Consider the following 13,412-nt stretch of genomic DNA (forward strand, 5'->3'; position numbering starts at 1 on the left):
AGTCATGGAGCCGGCATTAGAACCCAGGTCTTTCTGACTTCTGGCCCGTGTTCTACCTACTAGGCCATGTGGGCAATTCCAGAAGAATAAACCAATTGGTTCCTTTTCTGAACAGAAGTTGTACCTTACCCTGGCACCCCTTTAGGGTGGCAAAGATGCCTACTATCTTGTTGTAACTGCATCCCTATTCTATTTATCCCTCAAGACCATTTTGTAAGTGGCAAGCTGCTGCAGAGAAAATCAACATCTATTTTTCTCATACCCCCACTAAACTGTAGATTACAAGGGCAGGAATAGAGTCTTGTATTTTTACCCCAGGCATCTGACACAGTACTCTGCATACTGTAAGAAGCCAATAAATACTGGCTATGATGGTGATAATGATAATGATGAGGATGATTATCCATCTATTTAAGAAAGGTAGTCTGTTAGAAGATAGAGGCAAATATTTTCAAAAAAACAGGGTTGAGGAAGACTGCATATGGGAAAAAGAGGGAGAAAGAGAAATGGAAAAATGTAATCCTGTCTTTAAGATGCCTTAGCAGATTCTCATTGGAAGAATAAGCAACTCCAAAGAGTAGATATGAATTCATGTTCACCTAGGATGGAGAATGAACATCATGAACGTTTTGCTAACCAGCACTTTACCAACCAGAAAGTTCTAGAAACCACTACTGGAGTTAGCCAAAACAAGAACAACTCTTGGTAAATTGATTCCTTCCAGTGAACATGGCCATCCCATATATGTTGGCAACGATCAAAATATGTTTGTGTAGTAGGGATGCGGCTGATACTTTAATTACTGCAATTGAACAGTGAACCTTCCCCTGCAAGCTCTTTTAAGGAATCCTAGCAGGACTGTCTTGGGCATCCTGTTCCACGCCATCTCACCCACTCACTAACTTGGACATACGCTCCCCCATTTAGACTGTGAGCCCATTATTGGGCAGGGATTGTCTCTATCTGTTTCCAAATTGTACATTCCAAGCGCTTAGTACAGTGATCTTCACATAGTAAGCGCTCAATAAATACTATCAAATGAATGAATGAATGATCTCACCATCTCCAGACACACTGCACTATCCTTACCTTCACCCCTCTGAAATTCCCCTATACAATCATTACCTCCTCGTGTGCTCTCTTCCACTTGTCCCCTCCCTGCACACCTGTACTGTTTCCCCACAGAGACCTTGGATCTTTTGACCCACTCCAATATTTTACAGTCATCATGTCCCATTTGGTCTCCATATTCCAAAAATGCACAAATCGACACCCTCAACACTGCCCTGTTCATTGATCTCACCTCTCTCGCTCCCGTGTCTCTCTGCCAATCCTGAACCACTAACTTGCAATGTTTCCAGAGTATGTTTCTTGTTTCCTCTACATGAGCTCCAGAGCATTGCTGGCAGAAATCCAGACATTCGGCTGACTTCATCCATGACTGCTTTATCTCTACCTGCTTTAATTCTGCTCTTTCTTTTGCCTTGACAATACTCCTCCATCCTTATTGACTCCCATAACCTTTGCCTATGCCAGCTGTACCAGATGCTGAACTTTGTCCTCAAACCTCCTCTTCTCTCCCCCACTCATCACTTTCCCCTAATGACCTGGCCATGTACTTTATAGATAGAATTGAAACCACCAGATGTAATTTCCCTAAAAGCCTACCCTGTTCCTCTCCAGTCTCTCCCTCATCCTGAGCCCTCTTTGACTCTTCCAGTTTTCTCAATAGTATCTCAAGTTCTCTCTCATCTCCTCTCAAAAACTGCCCCCTGCACCTGCGCTTCTGACTTCATCAAAACACTTTCCCCCTCCCTTCTTCCCTCCAACTGCCATCTTCAACCAATCACATTCCAATGGCTTCTTCCCCACTGCTTTCAAACATGCTCAGGGATCCCTGATCCTAAAAAAAAAAAACAAAAACCCTCCCTCAACTCCATGACTCCCTCCAGTTATCGCCCTACCTCCCTCCTACCAATCCTCTCCAAACTTATTGAGAGAGTTATCTACACTGACTGTTTCCACTTCTGATAACAAAATTATATTAGTGCTTGTGAAGCACTTACTATATAACAGGCACTTTACTAAGCACTAGGGTGAACACAAGCAAAATTGGGCTGGACACAGTGCCTGTCCCACATGGGGCTCACAGTCTCAATCCCCATTTTACATATGAGGTAATTTTGGCACACAGAAGTTAAGTGACTTGCTCAAGGTCACTCAGCGGGACCGTGTTTTGCCCGTGTTTTATCCACTAGGCCATATGCTGCTTCTGCGATTCACTTCTCTCCTACAATTCACTCCTTTATCTTCTCTAATCTGATTTCCACCCCCCTCATTCCATGAAGACTGCCCTCTCTAAAGCTACTAATGTCCTTCTTCTTGCCAAATCCTACAGCCTAGTGGCTCTATCCTAATCCTGAGACTGTGAGATCGTCATTGGACAGGGATTGTCTCTATCTGTTGCCAAAGTGTACATTCCAACTGCTTAATACAGTGCTCTGCACATAGTAAGCGCTCAATCAATACTATTCTTCTCTTCTGCCTCAGAAACTGTGGACCACCCCTCGTCCTTGAAACATTATCCAACCTTGCCTTCAGTGACACTCTCCTCTTTGGTTCTCTCCGTATCTCTCTGACAATTCATTTTTATTCTTTTTCAGTTTCCTCCTCTGCCTCTCACCCTCTAACAGTGGGAGTCTCTCAAAGCTCAATTCTGGGTCCCCTTCTATTTATTATCCACCTACATATGCGCCCTTGGAGAACTCATTTGTTCCCATCATTTCAACTACCATTTTTACATGAATGATTCCCAAGTTTACCTGGGCAGCCCTGACCTTCTCTGCAGTTTTGCATTTCTTCCTGCCTTCAGGACATTTCTATCTGGATGTCCCTCCAAGCACTTAGCATATCCCACCTTGATTATTGCAACTGTCTTCTTGCTGTCCTCCCTGCCTCCTGTTTCTTACCACTCCAGCCCACATACTTCACTCTGCTGTCCATTTTTTTTCCAAAAAAAAAAATTCAGCCCATGACTCCCCACTCCTCAAGAACCTCCAGCGGTTCATGATATAATAATAATAATGTTGGTATTTGTTAAGCCCTTACTATGTGCAGAGCACTGTTCTAAGTACTGGGGTAGATACAGGGTAATCAGGTTGTCCCACGTGGGGCTCACAGTCTTAATCCTCATTTTACAGATGACTAACTGAGGCACAGAGAAGTTAAGTGACAGTCACACAGCTAACAAGTGGCAGAGCCGGAATTCAAACCCATGACCTCTTGACTCCCAAGCCCGCACTCTTTCCACTGAGCCATGCTACTTCTACATAGAGCAGGAACTCTTTAACATTTTCTTTAAAGCACTCAATCTACTCATTCCCCCCTATCTTCCCACACTGATTTCCTGGTCATTTCTCTCTTCTAGCACCAGGTTGCTCACTATGCCTGAATCTTGTCTACCTCGCCACTAAACCCCTTCCTACATTCTCCTTTTGCTCTGTCACTCCTTTCCCTCCATATATGTCAGACCATGACTCTTCACAACTGCAAAGCTCTGTTAAGGTCACATCTCTTCCAAGGCTCCTTCCCTCATTAAGATTAACTTTCCCCATTCCCTCTCTCTTCTGCATCACTTATGCACTTGGACCAATACCTCTTCAGCATTTGATATTCACCCCACCCTCAGTACCACAACACCTATGTCTGTATAGCAATTCATTCATTTATATTAATGCATCTCACCCTTTAGACTATCAGCTCATTGTGAGCAAGAAATATGTCTTCCAACTCTGTTGCACTGTATTCTCCCAAGTGCTTAGCAAAGTGCCGAATAAATGATGAATAAATAAATAATGAGAAGCAGAATGGCTTAGTGGAAAGAACAAGGGCTTGGGAGTCAGAGGTCGTGGGTTTGAATCCCAGCTCCGTCACTTGTCTGCTGTGTGACTTTGGGCAAGTCACTTAACTTCTCTGTCCCTCAGTTACCTCATCTGTAAAATGGGGATTAAGACCATGAGCCCCAAGTGGGACAACCTGATTACCTTGTATCTACCCCAGCACTAAGAAGAGTGCTTGGCACATAGTAAGCATTTAACAAATACCATTATTATTATTATTATTAATATGATTGTCATTATATTTAGTTATAATGCAATAAATATAATTAGTGTAGTATATTAATGTATTGTGTAATGTATTGATATAATATTAATAATGATTATAATGATAATAAATATCACTGATTGATTGATTGAGCCCAGGCAGGAAAGCAGTGAGAAATGTTTTAATCCAATTAGTCATCCATTTTCCATCTTCCTACCAGCTATAGAAAATTGCATCTCCAAATACCCGAATTTAAGCATAGCTTGGATTCCAGTGTCACAATTGAACACAGTTGGTGATTTCCCTATCTTCACCCATGTCTGTTCCCTTGCAGTTCTTCTTTAAGCTAACAGGCTTCAGTAAGGAATTATTTACTAATTAAAATATGGCTCCTATTAGTTGTCTGTATTATGTGAAATACTCCCCACTTCGAGTAGCTTTCCCATAGCAGTCCAAACTCTGAAATAACCAAAATCTTTGGCTAGTTGACATCTCTCAACCAACACGTTTTCCTATATTGTGGAAAAAAAATTCCACCCAAACTCACCTGATTAAAAACTATGAAAAGTCCATGTTTACCATCTATTTTTTAATGATATTTTTAAGAGCTTACTTTGTATCAAGCACTGTTCTAAATGTTGGGGTAGATACAATTCATCAAGTGGGACATAGTCCCTGTACTACAGGGGGCTCACAGGCTAAATTGGAGGGAGAAGGATTTAATCTCCATTTTACAGATGAGATAACTCAGGCACAGAAAAGTTAAGTTCCTTGCCCAAGGTCACATAGCAAACAAATGGAAGAACCAGAAAGAATTAGAACCCAGATCCTCTGACTCGCAAGCCCATCCTTTTTCTAATCCTATGAACTCTATCTTGGATTAACCTCCTCCTGTCTCTCTTCTAGAGTGCAGCAAATATTCAGAAATAGCTGATGCACTCACCCCTGCTTTGCAAATAAGAAGTTGACATAAGACTTCAATTTGAATAAAGTCATCAACTTTATAAACAGGAATTTCCTGAAAATAATGAAGTAATCTGGGCAGAGTATATCAAATGAGCTCATAAATAAAACAAAGATTAAATGTGAGAAATCTAAATTACTTTGAATGAAGTTTGGTTCATTTAAAGAGATTACGTTGTCTGTACTTGCCGATGGTGCACGTCCCTCAAAATATATTATGCAGAACAAATGCCACTTGCAAACACTCAGAGCCCTATACTGCGGCAAAAGGGTACCACATAAAAACAGCCAAGAACATTACTTCTAAAGATTCATCACTATTGTGCTGTTTTGATAGCTGACTAAAATGCTTCTTGCAATATTTCAATAATTCATTCAAACGTATTTACTGAGCACTTAATGTGTGCAGAGCACTGTACTAAGCGCTTGGGAAAGTACAATACAGCAATAAAGAGAGACAAACCCTGCCCATAACAAATAATGTGTTAAACCTTCCACTAATCATACTTTAGACCTGGGATAAGTACTAATGTTTTGGGAAGATATGAAAACTGCCAGTGGTCGCTTCCAGATCAATCAGAAATGCCTTATCGTCGGCATGAAGACATCCAATTAACTCTCTGCCTCCCAACTTACTTCACTGCTCTCTGCTACAACTCATGCTGCACATTTTGCTCCTCTAATGCCATCTTACTTGCTCAACCTACCCAACGAACCCATGCCCACATCCTCCTCCTAACTGAAACTCCGTTCCCCTTCATACATGACAGACCACCAATCACTCCACCATCAGAGTCACCCTAAAATCACGTCTTCAAAGAAGCCTTTCCTAAATGGTCTGTCTTCCCTAAATGCTCTGTCTTCTATGTTCCTAAAGGACTCGGGCACACGCACTTAAGTCCTTGATATCCACCCCACCCTCAGCCCCACAACTCTTATGTACATATCCTTATACCCTGTCATTTCCGCTACCTGTAACTTAATTTAATGTCTTCCTCCCGCTCTACACTATAATAGTTCCTTGTGGGCAGAGATCATGAAAACTGTACTCTCCCAAGTGCTTAGTACTGCATGCAATAAGAGCTTAAGAAATACCACTGATTGACTACAGAAAAATCTGTCCTACTATGCTCTTCATTAAGATGAAATCTCCCATCAAACATGAACGATGAACCACGATTCTGAATCTTTAGGACTGAGAACCTGTCCTTCCAGAAAAATTGCTCGATGAATCCCATTGATGGATTGATCAATAGCAATGCTGCATCATTTGCATTCTCTAGTTCCTGACAGAAATATTCCTGCTGGGGCACAGAGTCCAACAAGGGAGTAAGCAGCAGGAGTGCAGCACACTGTAAAGTGCATCGAAAGTTCTGTTTAGGAGATGGACCCATATAATAATAATAACGGTATTTATTAAAAGCTTACTGTGTGCCGGACACAGGCTAAACAGGTTGGACACTGTCCCTGTCGCAAATGGGGCTCAGAGCATTGATTCCCACTTTCCAGATGAGGTAACCCCATTTTCCAGATGAGGTAACTGAGGCCCAGAGAAGTGAAGTGACTTGCTCAAGATCACCCAGCAGACAAGTGGTGGAGCCGGAATTAGAACCCATAACCTTCTGACTCCCGTGCCCATGCTCTATCCACTACTCCATGCTGTTTCTCTGAAGTGCAAATCATCTGCTGGTACAAAAGCAGTCAAATACAGTTAAAACTTTCCTGAGTCCTTTCTTGACTAGCAAGCAAGGTAGAATTTCAGGGGCAGATAATGGCCTCTCCTTTTCTCCCTTAGCATAATTTGTCCATGCTATTCCCAGGTGTTCCAGTAGCACTTACTGGACTGATATTCTCCCAATTTTAATGGTTTCCCCATCAAAAGTAAAATAAACTGAACTGACTTGAAATTATCCTAATTACAACACCCTCATATCCCCGACACCTCCACAAGTCATTCAGCTTTTTAAAAATCACTTTAGCACAGATTTCACAGAAGCAAATTAACATCAACCACCATTGTCAGAAGATGACTGAGTGGAGAAACACAAAACAGAACACCTCTTATTTTATCTTACAAAAAAATAGAAAATGATTTCAGTGTTGTGTAGAATCAATCTCACAGCGCGACATTATTTTCAGCTTCCAGCATTTCAGGGAAAGCTTTATGGAGGAGGAAAGGACATAACCACAGCAACTTCTTTACTACTTAGTTTGGCAGGAAATCATGGAAAAAAATTAAAATGGTAAAGTAACCAGAAACTCTGAAAAGCAATGTGGTCTTGATAAGACCACCTCATTAGTTTGGTGGTTTTAAATGGCTGTTGGCTACAGTGGCTTCAAACCCTTGAAAGTTCAGTCACCCCTGCTATTTACCAACATGAAATTTTGAATCTGTACCACTACCACATATCTTTAGTCAAAAATATAACTTTACGCTTTCCCAAACTTCTGCAGCACCAGTTTTCATCATCAGCAACTATTCTGATCCCTAACCATTATGAAATTCATGAAATTCCACTTTTAACTTAAGGAGTTTAACTGGCAAGTTAAAAGTGTAATACTTTCTAGACACCAATCAAGAGCATCTTTTTAAAAATAGTAATACTTAATTAAGTGTTCACGCTTCCTCCTGTCATTGTAAAACTACCATTAAAGCACACATTTTTCTCTGCAAAGATTGTGGACATTAGAATGTACACTACATGGAATAAATGAAAATTGGATTTGTCTATCAATGTTTTAAGAAAAACAGTGGAGAAAGTTACAAAATGTTTAATCGGGGCATTATATTATAGTAGCAATAATCTAGGTGTTTTACTGGAAGTGAAGTGGATTACTTAAATGAAAATTTAAAATGTCCTTTCCATTTTACAGCCATTTTACAGATAACGCAAAATGACTTTTTTCATGTCTCTAGTGATAAGGATAGATTTGCTACACATTTAAATGGTGCCTTCACCCCATCCACCCCAGCTCATGAATTAATAATTCAATGACATTAATACAAGAAGATAAATGATAAAGAGGTTAAAGCACATAGGCCAACAATACACACACACTTCTTTTAGCAAAGCTAATACCTCTCTGCCAATTATAGCTAGAACTTTTTTAACAGTTTTCAATGGCATTTTTACAATCTAAATAGCAGCTTATGCACACGCAATTTCACACAATTCAAGCTTAATAAATCTCCTGCTGGTACCAAACAATCATTCTAGGGGATTAAAGTGCAACATCTGTTAACATTAATAAGCATTTTATATAGCAGTATGTATTAGAGCAACCCCTACTCCATTATTAGTCTCCTGAAAAAGCTTCCACACTGAAACACTGGCTTGGTATAAATTATACCTTTATCATCAATTGGAGACTTTCATTTATGATAACAATGAGGTACATTGGTTTGAAAGGAAAAAAGAAAAACAAAATTACATACTCTCTGGAATTACACATTTCCCCACACACAAGCTTTCAAAACGTATGTGTGTGTGTGGATGTGTGCATCTGTTTCCTGAGCTAAGGAGAAGACAGATAAATGCAAATACATTCCTCTGGCTAATACTTTGCAGAAATCAATGTCTTGAATTCTTTATTAGAGAGTTATAATCATTTTACTAGTTCTGAAAACTAGTTCTGAAATTTTTTTTGGATGAGATAATGTTTTTAAGTTGACTTCTTTTTGTGGCTACTGTACAGCTACTTATCAGAAGTCTCAGAATACAGAACAGTTTGCTGAAGCTTTTCTAAAAAATAAATAAATAAAGTTTTGGAATACCTCTTCAAACTTGGTAGTAAAAACCAAGATGACTACAAACAGGCTTTCCTCAACAATCATGGTTTTCTAACCATAGTTTTGAATGTCCTCTCAATAATCCATACACCATTTTGGCTCTTACAAGTGTACAGCTCCGAATAAGCATGGTTTATTGTAGTTAAGCATTACACTACTTGCTATATCAAGCCACTAAACACTCATACCGATCACATTATGCTCTGAACTGTCACTGTACCAGCAACTCATTAGAATTACACGAGAATTTTTACAACTGTGGAGAGTTCACTGTTACAGTTAATTCACTGCTATGATAAAATCCCTTCGAGAATTCTAACAAACTACAAATACATTCAGAATGAGGTCCAAAACTTACGAGTAACAGCGACGGTTACTAAGACATAAATAGCAACAAAGCCAATGTGAATTCTTTGGAACTTAAACAGCATTAAAACTAGCTGGGTTAGAATAATTGTTCTTTATTGTCCCAAACCTTAAATTTTACTCGATATGAGGGAAGCTACAGAGTCCTTAACCCCTTTATCCCTTAAGCCTTTGGTTTTACCCACCAAGGTTTTGCCAACCTCAGGTACTTTCAGGAATTGAACCCCACTGTTGGGAATGGAAAATTGTAGGAAAAATGTTCTCATGATATGAACAACTTAAGGATCCGTTAGGGGTACTGGTGTCCAATCGGCCCTGTCATTCATCCTAAAGCATTGTAGAAGATTCTAGCTACAGACCTCCTCATGAGGCTAAAATTATATTTTCATGTAATTAATAAAAAGAGCCTCACAGTTCAAAATTATTTTGTGTGGTCATAAACACTTAGAGACTGTCTTTGGGCTTCTGATTTTATTAGTATTTCCTGCCAACTTGTTGCAGTTTACCATGTTAAAAATGGTTGAAAACCAGGGTGATGAAAAATGTGTTACATTCCTCGGTAAATCTCTGAAATCTGTTTCAGATCAAAGCAAGAACCTAATCATCCCTTTTGCTCTGGAAACTACAGATATGCTTGGAAGGAATGGAGGCTAAAAACACTCCACCTTCTGCTTTGAATCTAGGGATGCTGCAGAGAGAGGAAACTCGAGGGTCTCTTTTCTGATCCAAAAGAGAGATCCAGTTTCATTCTCATAAAACCATCACCTGTGTCACAAAAGAAATAAAGGACTGGAGAATAGAGAGGGAAGCCAAGAGTTATTGTCATGGATTAGGCAAAATAGGTTTCTCCTGGGAAGGTTTGGACAGAACAGAGAGATGCCCTTGTGAGCTTTAGAACTATCAGGGAGCTGACAAATCCTTGGCCATTTTGCATGTTTATCTCTTTCAAAGTGGAGGAACCATTCTAGCTCATTGACCAGTTGGGGAATGGTATATTCCTAAAACAGAGCTGCTCAGTCCCCAAAGGTGTGGCACAGCAACTAAGAGACCAATACAGATATCTAACTGGCGCATCATTTTAGTTTAGATTTGTAATGTGGATAAGGTAAGTGGAAAACTGAACTATGAGCAACAATAAGGATTCAATTTCACCATCAGCAGCATCAATTTCAAACCAAAGGACAAGTCTGAGTCAACAATCAGGAGGTCATACCTTTATGTGGTTTTCCAGGAAGAGAAAAAGGGAGAAAGAATGTGGTCAGATTAAACCCTAGTCCAGAGATGAAAGGAAGTGAGTTTGGAAAAGGGAGAGACCTCCAAGGTAGGAATTAGTTGACCTTTAGCTTACCACACAATTGAGGTATGGGTATGTCACCTATGTGACTTTTTCCTTATTAGAATTTAAGATTTACTGAGATTGCTAAAACTCCAAGGCTACTTACTACCAAATCTAGGTCACAACCCCCTATAGGTGTTCAGATTAACATCTACAATTTCAATGACAATAATAGAGGACTCAAAGAACATTTAAGGAAATCTAAACAGGTTTTGCATAGGCATCTGACTATTAAATATGAAATTTATCAGGTTCTAATAATTTGTTTGTAAATGGCCTAATATATGTCCATCTTTATTTAGCAGGACACAATTCTCCCATACCAGTGTCAAACTGAGCACAAAAAAAAATGTTCTGGCATTTCACTAAATTAAAATCCTGAAACCCCACAGCTAGTATGTGCAAATTCAGATGTTATGAATACTTTAAATCAACTGCAGTATTACTCAGTTTCATATAATGCAATTTATGTTGTTGTCTTCTACAATAGCAAAGAACACAGAATGGTTTTAATCAGATTTTAACGTTAGGGGTTTGAAGACCCCCCCCCCCCCTTATCGGCGAACAAAGAACACTGATCATTTATTTTAGGAAATAAAATAAGCATAGTTTAAGTGAAAGATAAAGTACCTGTTAGGCACACCCTATGAAATGGACTTAATATTCCTTTAGACTCAGAAATTATGTGGTAGATAAAAAAGCAGTGACATAGCTGGGCATTAGGTCAGCCTATCATCTGACAAGATCAAGCAACAACACATCAAATTAAGCTTCCATGGAATTGTGTAGCTGTTAAGAGTAGAGACTTTCTTGTCAGCTCCACCTTTATAATAATCACACAAGATGCCACATCATTCTAAGTTTTATCTTAACTCTCGGCAAAAGGATGATAATCTCTATGTAGTCATTTTAAAATCACACTGACGCTGTCTATTTCACCAAATTAACTGTTTAATACCATATGCAAATGGATGTGTCTGTTATATTGTTGTGTTGTATTTTTCCAAGCACTTAGTAGAGTGGTCTGCACACTGCAAGTGCTCAATAAACACGGTTGATTGATTGATTGATTGATTGAGTGACCTATATATCTTATTTGAGGGGTGGCTATCCGGTAGCAGTGAACCTGCTCAGAATGAATGGAAAAGAAAGTGGAGAGGAGGGGTGAAGTTCCAGTTCTTGGGTACCAAGTATAGTTGACTGACCTCTTCGACAAACAAGAGCTAAACTGTAGGAGTGTCTACTGTAATTGTAGAGGAAATCAATTAAACAATTGTTGTAACAACTCTATTGTTATCAACACTCCCAAGTGGTTAGTACAATGTTCTGCACAAAATTAGTGTTCAACGGTATTTATCAAGTGCTTACTTTAGGCAGAATATTGTACTAAGAACTTGGGAGAACCTAGAAGGATTAAGCAGGGAGATCTTCGCAATTACTATCATCAAGTAACGGTTTAACGATACCCTAGGCATGGTTAAAATTCCTGGCAAAAAGTGAGTAAATGAAGCTTTTCCCTCTACCTCACATCCCAATCAACCCTTATTGTGTGACCAACCTGTTTTTTGCCTATTCAGGGTGCTTTTTGTAATTCTGCTATTACTGTTGACAGAAGGCAAAAATGGAAGGGGAGAGGATGGAATGTGGGTGGAGTTAACTATTCCAAGTTGAGATTGCAGGGCAGCTTGGGCAGTTGAAAAGTGAGAGGGCTATCAGGATCAAATCATTTGAGCCATTTATTTCCTCAAGGAGAGAGTCTGTTTTATGGAATTGGCATAAATCTGATGGTCAGATTTTCAGAGTAGTTGGCAAAATAACCTTATAGATAACAGACGGAAGCATATATCTAGTAGGCGGAGGGAGATAAGCAGACCACTTTTTATGAGGCTAGCAACTTAAGTTGCTCTCTCTCCCCCTAGACTATAGCTCATTGTGGGCAGGAAACGTGCCTGCCAAATCTGTGTTATATTGTACTTTCCCAAATGTTTAGTGTAGTGCTCTGTATATAGTAAGCACCTTAATAAATACCATGGATTGATTACTCGATTGTCATCCTGAACCTCTTTAAAGTGGCTGAGGAAATGGGTGGCAATATTGTACGACTGCATTAAGTACGCTCAGTCAGTCCGATTGCATCTGAGTGCTTATTGTGCACAGAGCATTATAGTTAAGTGCTTGGGAGAGTACAATATGACAATAAGCAGACACATTTCCTAACCACAGTGAGCTTACAGAACAACACGGCCTAATAGAGAGAACCCCAAAGTAGGAATAAGGAGATCTGGGTTCTAGTCCTGGTTCTGTCACTTGCCTGCTGTATGACCTTGGTCTAGTCACTTAACATCTCTGTGCTTCATTTTTCTCATCTTTAAATGGAGTTAAAATACTTGTTCTCTCTTCCTCTTAGACATGAGTCCTATGTGGGGCACAGACTACGTCCAATCTTATCATTTTATATGTTAGCCAGAACTTAGAATAGTGTTTGAAACAAAAGTAAGCCCTTAAATACAATCATTATTGTTATTCTCCAATTTGCTGATTTTCGCTAAACACCATACGCCATCCTTACACTGAATTCAGTCAGAACACAGGTGTTCCCCATGCATTTTAGAAAGAGCATTTTTAAGAAATTAGGGAACATGGTTCCTTTAGCCTGAGATTATACTGGATGCAGCGCACTGTAATCTTGAAAGAAATGGTAGGGCACACGCACGCAGTGACACACAGAGTTGAATATTATGGTACAAGTTTTCCTTAAAGCTGGATTTTGCAGAGAATATGAATCCCACGATAATAGGAGATTTGCATAATCACAGAAATCTTGCAATCAGTCAGGCTCTCTATTATTCAAGA

At 39.5% G+C, this 13,412-nt stretch overlaps 1 protein-coding gene across 43 annotated transcripts in view; it reads right to left on the bottom strand.

Annotated features, from left to right (window-relative positions):
* ADGRL2 (adhesion G protein-coupled receptor L2) overlaps positions 1-13,412 on the bottom strand; it is a 701,088-nt gene that overhangs the window by 189,251 nt on the left and 498,425 nt on the right. The window lies entirely within an intron of this gene.

This window comes from Ornithorhynchus anatinus, chromosome 4, assembly GCF_004115215.2.
Source record: "Ornithorhynchus anatinus isolate Pmale09 chromosome 4, mOrnAna1.pri.v4, whole genome shotgun sequence".
NCBI lineage: Eukaryota > Metazoa > Chordata > Mammalia > Monotremata > Ornithorhynchidae > Ornithorhynchus > Ornithorhynchus anatinus.